At 45.6% G+C, this 11,601-nt stretch overlaps 1 pseudogene; it reads left to right on the top strand.

Annotated features, from left to right (window-relative positions):
- The first annotated feature begins 10,989 nt into the window (after positions 1–10,989).
- LOC144613228 (small ribosomal subunit protein bS21m pseudogene) lies at positions 10,990–11,327 on the top strand (annotated as a pseudogene).
- Positions 11,328–11,601: the final 274 nt, after the last annotated feature.

Below are 11,601 nucleotides of genomic sequence, written 5' to 3'. Positions count from 1 at the left end.
AGCAGCTAATGCATTTCAAGCACTGAGACAGTAAGCTCTCAGCAAATGCTGCTAACACTATTCTACTACTGCGAGCTCTTGCTACAATTAACTCTGACCTTTCACCCAGGGATTTGAACGTGAGAGCACAGATACTACCAATCCGACTGAGTCTTAGAACATAACCAAGTGTGTCTACAACTTTCTCTTCAAAAAAGTGCCACCAGTCTTTTCCTTTTAATTTTTTTAATGTTTTTTTTTTAATTTATTTTTGAGAGAGAGAAAGAGAGAAAGAGAGAGACAGAGCATGAGAGGGGGAGGTGCGGAGAGAGAGGGAGACACAGAATCTGAAGAAGGCTCCAGAGTCTGAGCTGTCAGCACAGAGCCTGATGTGGGGCTCAAAACTCGTTTACTGAAAGATCATGACCTGAACTGAAGTCGGAAGGAAGCTTAACTAACTGAGCCACCCAGGCCCCCCACCGACCAGTCTTTTCTAAAAGGCTTAGTCTAAATTATTAAGGTCACTACTACTTTGTAAAGAAGTTTTTTTTTTTTTTTTTTTAACAAACCTGTGATATTGCAATTTACAATAAGTGATATACATTTGCTCTTGGTTTCTGGCATAGAACTCCTAAAACCCTAGGAGTTTCCTAAGTGATGGGAGCCAAAAGGTTTCCTCTGTTACGTTAATGAAGTGACTTCTGGAAAGTACCTAAGGATGGAGGCCTGTTGCCAGAGGAGCCAACCATGTGAATAGAGGGTGAGAACTTTCAGGCCCACCCCACCCCACTCCTGAGGAGGAGAAGAGGGAGGGGCTGGAGCTTCGAGCTGGCACCCATGACCAATGATTTAATCAATCATGCCTCTGTACTGGAGCCCTCCATAAAAACTCAGAAGGAGAGTACTTGGGGAGTTGCTAGGTTGGTGAACACATGGGGATTTGGGGACAATGGCCCACTGGTAGAGGACATGGGGCTTCTGAGCACCCCCACTCCCAGACCTTGCCCTACGCATCTCCCCCATCTGGCTGTTTCTGAGTTGTACCATTTTCTAGCAAACCGATGATCCAGTAGGTAACACGTTTCTCTGATTTCTGTGAGATGTCCGAGCAAATTCATTGATCCCAAAAGAGGGTTGTGGGGACTTCTGATTTCCAGCCGGTCAGTCAGAAGTACAAGTAACACCTGGACTTGGTACTGGAGTGTGAAGTCCAAGGAGGGGGTCATGGAAACTCTTTATACATAGCTGGTCAGTCAGAAGCACAGGGAACCTGGGCTGGTGACTGGTGTCTGAAGGGGATGTGGGAAGCAGGCTTGTGGGACTGAGCCCGCGGCCGATGGGATCTGATGATGTCTCTGGGTCGACAGTGTCAGAACTGAGTTGACTCTCGACGTGCTGCTGGTATCTGAGAGGTGCTTGTTGGTGTCCAGAAGACCCCACCACATGTCAGAAGTGGTCTCAGAACGCTTTTAAAGTCTTGTAATACCGCCATATACTTAGGATGCCCTGGACTGTGGCCGGGCTGCCTTCAGTCCTCATTAAGGCCACATGAAAACAGCACCTGTGTCAGAGGTGAGTGTTGGAGGAGAAGCTGGCTGAGAATGAGATGATGATGATGACAAGAAATCAGATGAAACAATTCTATCGACCAGCCCAGAAAGGGGCTGGAGAGTATGAGTGCCACCAGGTGAGGAGGGGACACCGCGCTGGCATTTTAGACCTGGTGGAGATTGGTCCCCTCCTTTTGATCACCAATGATCAGGGCGGGTGCCCTGAACTGGCCCTCCATTCAGGTCCAATTTCGTAGATCCAATTTCTCAAAACCCCAATCGTTGTTGTTGTTGTTGTTGTTGTTACTGGATTTCTAATGGATGCTTTTTGGTAAACTGGTCACACTGCCCAATGCCTTTGCCCAATCACATCATTCGGTTCTTTAGAAAGTACCTGAAAAGACTGTGCCCAACACAAGGCATTTCAGGAAGGACTCAGCACATAAGGAAAATACAGATGTTGTGGAGGGTGTAAGTCAGGTTCTCCAGAGGAAGAGGAGAATACAGAGACAGATATGTAAGAGGAGAATTACCATGAGGAATGGCTCACACAATTATGGGAACCAAGAAGTGCTATTATCTGTCATCAGAAAGTTGGAGACCCAGAAAAATCGGCGGTGTGATTCAGTCTGAGTCTGAAGGCCCCAGAATCAGGAGCACTGATGTCTGTAGGCAGGAGAAGACGGTAGTCCCAGCTGAAGAAGAGAGCGACAATTCGCCCTGCCTCTGCCTTCCTGTTCTATCAGGCCTTCTACGACGAGTCGGATGATGCACACCCACATTGGTGAGAATGAACCTACTTTACTTAGTCTACAGATTCAAATGCTAATCTCTTCCAGAAATACCCTCCCAGGCACACCCAGCAATCATGTTTTACCAGCAACGTGGAGATCCCTTAACTGAGTCAAGGTGATACATCCAAGTAGCCACCACATAGGTAGCGTGCTGCTCAAACGGCCAAAGGAGGCAGGACAGGGCCGGCCATCTGTATGGTGGCAAATGGCTTGGGGAAAGGTTTCTTTCTTTTCAAACCTCTGCTAAGTAATAAAAGGAGCAAGCCGTGCAGAGCACATGGGGGTGGATAAATCACACTGCAGCAAGGCAGGCACGGCCCATAAAGCGTGCCACCTTATGGCACAGGAGCCACTGCTAGCCTTGCTGACTTATTACTGTCCGTGCCAGGAGGCACTGAGGACGCGTGGCTGGGCCGCCTCTGAGGCAATAGATTCTGCGGCAAGTGACCCGTGGAGGAACAGAAACGCACCAACAGCCAGATGCGGAGTGTCAGGGCGGCTCCGAATGAACACAGATCTCACCTTCTCTATTCATATGTAACGTGTAATCAGTTTGCCAGGCTGAAAGTTCCAGTGTGAAACAAGGTGCAAAATCATAGCTGGCTCTGGCCTTGGCACATTTTACTCAGAAGCAGGCTGTGTGGGATTCCGAATCGACGGGAAATTCAAAGAGAAGGGAACAAACTAGAATTTCTGCATCCCCGGGGCACCTGGGTGGCTCAGTTGGTTAAGCACCTGACTTTGGCTCGGGTCGTGATCTCGTGGTCTGTGAGTTCGAGCCTTGCATCCAGCTATGTGTGGACAGCCCAAAGCCTGGAGCCTGTTCCGGATTCTGTGTCTCCCTCTCTCTCTTTGCCCCTCCCCCACTCATGTGCGTGCGCTCTCTCTCTCTCTCTCAAAAGTAAAGAATTTTTAAAAATTAAAAAAGAGAACTTTTGCATCCCCATCTACATTATGTAAAGTTATGACTTTTCTTTCTTTTTTTTTTTTAATTTTTTTTAACGTTTATTTATTTCTGAGACAGAGAGAGACAGAGCATGAACGGGGAAGGGTCAGAGAGAGGGAGACACAGAATCTGAAACAGGCTCCAGGCTCTGAGCAGTCAGCACAGAGCCCGACGCGGGGCTCGAACTCACAGACCACGAGATCGTGACCTGAGCTGAAGTCGGACGCTTAACCGACTGAGCCACCCAGGCGCCCCTGACTTTTATTTCTTTAAGGTGAAATAGTTTTAAAAAGATACAACGAAGCTCACACAAAATTTGACTATTCTTTAATGTTAAATTACAAGGTGTGGTTTTCCTGCTGTCCCGAAAATTTGAGACAAATAACAATTTGAAACATGCTCACCCCAGCAAGGAAAACAAAGTGCGCCTCGCTCTCAACACCTGTGTTGTGCTCTTGCAGTGCCACTAGAGGGGGCACACGCTAACTAACACGCCTTGTCCCCAGGCCCAGGCAGCTCTGAGGATGCTCGCAGTTACATTTGGGAGGACGGAACGTGCTTCCATCTTGGCATCTGTTCTGCAAAAATACTAAGCAAACTGGAACCGAACTCAATCGTAAGACTGGGGGGCAGTGTTTCCCATTAGAGTCTCCTTTGCTCCTGGAAACTCCAGGCACACCGAGTAGATACGAAGATGCAGGGCTTGCTCCTAGTTAAGGAGCTTTAGGGCAAGAGTATCCAGAAACGCACACACCTCAACAAGGGCCTGACTCTCCTTCCCTGAGCAGGAGGAGGGGCTGTGAGTTCTTTGATGTCGGGTCCAGACAAGCACCCGTGGAGACGGGTGATATAGAAAGGGGGGTGTGCGTGCCTGCGTGTGTGTGTGTTTCTAGGGCAGGAAACAGATTCTGATTAGTCAAATTCTTTCCACTCTGTTCTACCAGATCAGGAGCTGGGAATCCTAATAACCTGAAAGAGTTTTCCAATGAGGGCAGCAGTAGGGAAGCCTTTTTTGTTTTTAATTTTTATTTTTTTTAATTTTTAAAAATTTTATTTATTTTGAGAGACGGAGCACGAGCGCCTGCAAGCACGAGCAGGCACGGGGGAGGGGCAGAAAGAGGGAGAGAGAATCCCAAGCAGGCTCTGTGCTGTCAGTGTGGGGCCTGACGGGGCTCAATCTCACAAACTGCAAGACCATGACCTGAGCTGAAATCAAGAGTCAGACGCTTAACTGACTGAGCCACGCAGATGCCCGTTTTTCATTTTTATACGAGGTTCATAGGAAGTACTGTCCACACTTGTTTAGTGAAATTGATAAGTGGTTCATTTCTCCCCGGAAGATGACAGAACGTCTGAGTTACATTATCACTTTCTCATCTGTTTTCTAGTAAGGAGGATCCTCCCTTCTTTGGGCTCAAATTAGAGCACAGAATACCTCAGAATTCCCTAAAAGGATTTTGATGGGTTAAAGAAGGGAGCTCAGAAAGTAACATTAAGGGGCAGTATGCATCCTGGAAGGAATTGTTTCATGTAGTCGTTACTTTTGGAGCTCTAACATGCCAGTTAGATACCGTGCCCGCCAGGAGCCAGGGGGCTGATAATTCAGTGGCACGGAAAGTGTTCGGCACATGATAGCCTCTCTGCAGATGTTTATGAAGTGGACGAATTAATGAAGAAGCGAATGAGTGACAGAGGGAAGTACAAGCTGAGGAAATCATGAAAAAAAGGGACACGTAAACCATCCTAGAGGGGTGGCTCGGGGACAGGAGATGCTGGGCGGGATTTGGGGAGGACATCTCAGAGAAGATCAGGCCTGAGCTGAGCCCTGTAAGACGGCTGAGAGGCAGGGGGTCAGGGAGTAAGAGGGGGCAGCAGGGCTGGGAAGGGGCATTCCGAGCACCAGGAGAAACACGTCCAGAGATGCTGAGCTATGGAAGGTGAATAAGCACACTGGAGAACTGCAGGCAGCTTAAGATGATGGGGCATGGAGTTCAGCTGGAGATTACTCAGGCCTCAAGTATAAAGTAATTGTATCAATTAGGAGTGAAATATCAATACTTATTAAATTACATTTTATTAATTAATTTTATCTTAAGTTATAGGTGATTTTGAAATGTGATAAGCATTAATAATAATAACAGCCAGCAGCTAAGCCCAGTACTAAATGCCTTCTACATAACACATTGAGTCCTTACGACAATACAAGGCAGGCTACTCTTATTTCTTATACCCATTTTACAAGGGAAGAAACCAAGACGCAGAGAATTTAAGAAACATGAACCAAGTCACGTGCACTAGACGTGTTACTAATAGGCACTTAAAGATACTTCAAGAACTCCAACAACCTGGAAGGACTGTATGACAAAGAGATGTTCCTATAGTCTTTCAGAAGCTTTCAAAGGTGAGATGACTGGGCCAATCGTTTGCCCAAGTCCAGCCTCACTGGTATTTAGTTAGAGAAAAATTCTACGAGACATTCCAAACAAAGAAGACCTTCAAATCTTACGTCAAGTCGTTTTCTGGAACCAGAGTCTTTAATGGTGGACGTATAACTTTACATATGACTTATTAACTCATTCGGAGTACTAACAGTACCAATTCAAAAGGTGGTATACCTAAAATTCTCAAGCACTCAGAGAACAGAGTTGGAAGAGAGAGGACTAATATTTAGATTTAGCGAAGCTGCTTAATTCTTAGCAAAAACATATACATTTATATAATATAAAATTAGACTTCCCAGCTCATACAATTAAAAGTTTTTCTAAATAAGTCAATGTTTGCCTATTTAAAAAATGAGAAACAAATGATAGAATATGAGAAAATAGTAAATGTAAAAATTTATACAATCTTAAAGAAAACATATACACGTGAGGATTAATCAATTAATGAAAAATAACTAAATTCCCTAGGTTAAAAAAAAAATAGTCATTTTTTCCTTCCAGAGGCAGCATACAAACGGCCAACAGGCACAAGAAGAGGTGCTCAACATCACTAACCATCAGGGATTTGCAAAACCACAATGGGATACCAACTCACCTGCCTCACAATGATGTATCCCTTCTGCACGTGCTCGGAGTCTGAGTTGTTGCAGCCACTACGGAAAACAGGATGAAGGTTTCTCAGAAACAATAAAAGTGTAACTACCATATGATCTGGCAGTCCCATATCCCGTATTTCCTTACATCAAAAGGAAATATAATGACTATCTTGACAAGATATCTACACTTTCACGTTCACTGTAGCATTATCCATCATAGCCAAGACAGGAAAACAATGTAAATGTCTACTGGCAGATGAACAGGTAAAGACAATGTGGTGTGTGTGTGTGTGTGTGTGTGTGTGTGTGTGTGTGTGTATGCATATGTGTGTATACATATATATATGCATGCAATATTACACGGCCCTAAAAAAAGGAAATCCTCCCATTTGTGACAACAGGGACGAACCTGGAGGGCATATACTACGTGAAATAAGCCAGACACAGAAAGACAAATACTGCCGGGATCTCACGTATATGTGGAGGGAAAAGAAGAAATTGTGAGTGTGTGTGTGTGTGTGTGTGTGTGTGTGTGTGAACTCACAGTAACAGAGAGTAGAATGGTGGTTATCACTGGACGGGGGGAAGAGGAATGGAGAATCACTGTTTAATGGGTACAAAGTTCCAGTTTTACAAAATGAAGAGAGTTCTGGAGATGGATGGTGCTAATGGTTATCATGTGAAGGACTTAATGATGCTGAACTATACATTTAAAAATGATTAAGACAGTAAATGTTATGTTACGCATATTTTAGCACAGCAAGAAAAAAATTGGCCAAAAAAATGGACGCAAAAAAACTTACTAATTCCTGCAGTCTGCAAAGAAAAACCCCCTTTTTATGCTGAGGTCCCCCAGTTTAAAGTCACTGAAGTCTTCACGTCCAGGAGCTCTGGGACTAAGTCACGTCACAGGTTTCACGTGGCAGAGAAGCTCGTTTGTTTTCTCTTGGAGTTAAATAATCTCAACTCAAATTTCATCTATTTGAAGTGCCTTGAAAATTCTCATTAAGTAATAATTTTTCATCTTATTCTTGCCTTTAACTTCACTGAATTTCAGGCCAATGTCTTGGATCAGCCGCTCATATTGGCATATTACCCACATATATCATTCCAGCTTTCCCTATAAAATGGCATTGCCATTTTAAAATTTCACTTTTATGGTATGCTCTTCGGAAGTCCCAGAACATTTTGAATGGGAGCAATTAAGAAATAAAGGTCCACACCACTCCCCCTCAGGCAATAAATCACTCACAGACTAATGTTACCCTTGTAAATGAGCCCACTGGCTAAGTTTAGTATCTCAAATTCAGTCTCTGCTTTAGGAAAGCTTATTGCATCTACGTCATAAACGGAGTTGATAATTTATACTGAAGTTATTTCTAGAAAAAGATTTAGAATGGCTTATGATCAAATATGTGTTTATGTATTTATACTTACACATACATTCAACAGGACACGCATTTTCATGGGGGTGATATCACCACCAAGGGGATGGAAACCAGTTCTTCTTGGCAGGGGGGAGGTTAAAAAAAAAATTAGGTATTAGAATAGTCTGTGGCCTTCCAAAGCTTCACTCTACCCAATAAAGTCATATTCTTCAACATTTACTTTCTAGCGTTACACAGAAATTAAATGAATGAATATGTAAATAAATTCAACGTGCCCCTTTAGTGGGGGCAATAGCAGAAAAAGATTGAAACACTGCAACGGAACAATCGCATGGGAAGAGAGAAAGGAAGGCGAGACCCTACAGCTGACAAGGGAGTAGTTTGGTCCCCACCGCCGGTCAACAGGACGTGAGCAGTGCAGGGCAGGTGAGGCAGGTGAGGGCAGATTCCTGCATGCATTGCCTGGCTGCATATGAACCTGGGCCTCCCCTTTTACCTGCCATGCCCTCCACTTGGTGTTCTGCCTCGATGAGGTTTCCCCACTCCAATTACACAGAAGTGTGAACACCAAGGCACGGTGGTAATAGAGCTCTGCTCACATACAAACATTCTGGCCATATTGCCCCCTGATCAAGGCCTTTGGGGGAATGTCTCTCCCAGATTTGCCAGGTGAAGGTATGTCTTCAGGTGGCTCTCCTCGTCTCATCTGCAAAGCCTCCCACGGGACCGTCACGCGTTTCTGTCTCCAAGGGGCCTCCCCGACTTCTCTCACCAGCCTTGGCTTTGGCCAAACTCCCCTCACCCTCTTCCCCAAGCACAGCAGACCAGGCGGCCCTTCCAAACCCAGCCTGCATGTAACTAGCACACAGTCATCCGGTCTGTCCCCTTGAGTTTCCTATCACGTCGTCTTTCCTTTCACTCCCCATCTGGGAGATCCAGCTCGGATGTCACCTCCTGTAGGAATCCTTACTCAGCGCCCCCCTCCCCCCCCGGTCATCAATTTGTCATTATGTCTCCATTTGCTGGGCCCTTCTCGCTCTGCTGGAGCACCTGTCACATTCTGCTGTTCTCAGGCCTGTGTCACTACAGCCTTCCTCCCACTTATTCCAATTTTTCTGCAGGGATGACCAGGCCTTCTGGATGTTTCTATCCCCTTGAGTTTTGACTACAGAGTCAGGGGCTGAAAAAAACATTTAGTAAATTGATGGACCACTGTATTTTCTTTAAAGGGACATACTATGCTTTAAAAAAAAAATGTTTAAATACTTTTACAAAATAGTCTTAGAAAAGAAAAGGTTGTAAAAAGAGTCTCTTTAAATGAAGTGGTTCCTCTGGGTCTGGAGATAATCAGCAACGTGACATGTGGTTTTCTATAAATTTCCACAAAGGAACCTGTGACACTGTATTTTTGTTTTCAAATCAGAAATGAATAAAGTTGAGTTTTGTTTCCAAAAAAAGGGCGGGGGGGGGGGAATGGTACGTTCTGCACACAAACAGAAAACTCCTGGTCAGCCCAAGAGCACAAACAGGTTTCATCTCCAGGATCGCGTCTGAGTGGCTGGAGGGGTCTCTGTCGCAGAAGCTTGAGAGGCTGGGGGAGGAGACGGGCTTAGCTGGATAGTGGTGGCCTGATGACAGACACATGACCGTCATGGGCAGACATGCAACACGAGCCCGGCTGACCTGCATGGGGCTGAGTGCTGCTGCCTCCACACGGCCCGGGCGGTGGGCTTCATGGAGGAGGCAGCGGCCTCAACTGGCACGCACGTCTCATCTACAGGAGATCCGCTGGATGCAAAATCAGCAAGGCCTGTTGTGTGCCCGGCCTTGTGGTAGCAGGTTCGCAGCAATCTTTTTAACCTTCACCCTAATCCTATGAGATGACGTTTTTTATCACCACCTGACAGAGGAGAAACTCGAGGAATTAAGTAACCTTCTCAAGGTCACATCGTATGAAAATTGCAAAGCATGGACCAGAACCCAGGCCCGCCTGACCCCCCGGGGCCTGTGCTCATCCGCCACCACAACCTCATCTCCAGGGTGCTCAGGAGGGGGCCCTGCTGACCTAAGTAACTCTGGAGTAATAAAGAATCCCATGGGCCTACCAGGTAAGTGCGGCTTCAAAAGGCACTGCAAATAAACCCAACATCCACACACAAGAGCGGGACACCGGCTGTCCGGCACCTGATGTTTATTTTCCCAAAGGAAAGAAAGAAATCTCGAGCCTAAAGCAGTGATTTTTCCTTTCCCGTAGGCAAGACTGGGTACACAACAGCGTCTCCACGCTCTAGCAGGGGCGGTCTGTGGGTGCACTTCAGCCCTAACACTGATGCATGTTGAATCTGCCGTCGCACCTTCCAAAACAGAGGAAAGCAAGGGGCAGGAAGGACTTTCAGGGTGAGAGAAATGCTGTGTATCTGCAGTGCGTTGGTGACCACCTGACTCTACGGAGTTTCTAAACTCATTGAATTTAACACTTAAAAAGTGGGTGATTTTATTGTGTGTAAATCATACCTCAATGAAGCTGCTAGAAACAGAAGTATAGAATCCCCAACAGATTCCAGCAGCACAGAGAGCCGTTCACATGGGGTGCGGGGAACCAGGTCAGTAGTTCAACCGCACGTGGCTTCCGTGGTCGGTACTCGTGGCCTGTTTCCTGGCCTCTCTTCTCAAAATCTAGACAAAACACAGCAGAAGGCAACATGGCAGAATTGGCTCTACTTTGCACGTCCTCAGTAGATGTGGATCACCCAGGTTCAGGCGGTTATTTTTAAGCTCCTGTCGATGAGATTCTACATATTTAAATGGGTAACAATTATTTGTGTTTTTATACTCTGAGATATGAATGAGGACCACTTATGTCCACCCCTTTAAGAAAATCATGCAGGAGGGGTGCCGCTGGGGTGGCTCAGTTGGCTAAGCACCCAACTCTTGATTTCAGCTCAGATCGTGATCCGAGGTTGTGGGATTGAGCCCTGCATTGGGCTCCGTGGTGAGCATGGAACCTGCTTAAGATTCTCTCTCCCTCTCCCTCTGCCCCTCTCCCAGCTCACACTCTCTCTAAAAAAAAAAAAAAAAAAAGAAAGAAAGAAAAAGAAAGAGAAAAGAAAGGAAATTATGCAGGAAATAACAAGCTATTTCTAAGAAGTTGAGAAGGAACCAGTCACATGTGGAGGCCGGACCAGGAGAGTCAGAGAGGATTAGGACGCTCATAGGAGAAATCAGCACCTCTGTGTTTGTGAGACTATATCTAACCCCCTTTTGGTCTGTTTTAAAAACAGATATAACTGGCTCCTGAAGGCTGGTTCCGGAGGGCGTGGGATCCTGCAGAGTGAGGATTTAAACCCCAAGGTGATGGCAAAACATCTGAAGTTCATTGCCAGGACTGTGATGGGACAGGAAGGAAATGTGGAAGGTGCATACAGGACCCTAAACAGAATTCTCACCATGGATGGGCTCATTGAGGACATTAAGCGACGGCGGTACTATGAAAAGCCTTGTCGCCGACGACAGAGGGAAAGCTATGAAACCTGCCGGCGGATCTACAACATGGAAATGGCTCGCAAGATCAACTTCTTGATGCGAAAGAATCAGGCAGACCCACCGCAGGGCTGCTGAGGCCTGTGGATTGTAGGCCCAGTATGAAAATCCCTCTCCAGCTGTCTCCTTCCTATCTCAAACCTCATTTTTTCACCCCCTTTTTATAATAATAAACTCAATCACATATAAAAAAAATAAATAAAAACAGGTATAACTAATGTACATTATGTTAGCATCAGGTGTACAATACGATGATTCAATATTTGTATCTGTTGTTAAATGACCACAAATAAGTCTAGTTAACATCTGTCACCACATATAGCTGACAGGTTTTTTTTTTCTTGTGATGAGAACTTTGAAGATCTAC

This window comes from Panthera onca, chromosome D2 (assembly GCF_046562875.1).
Source record: "Panthera onca isolate mPanOnc1 chromosome D2, mPanOnc1 haplotype 2, whole genome shotgun sequence".
Lineage (NCBI taxonomy): Eukaryota > Metazoa > Chordata > Mammalia > Carnivora > Felidae > Panthera > Panthera onca.
Note: the sequence above shows the minus strand (reverse complement) of the source record. Positions and strands in the feature narration are given on the sequence as shown.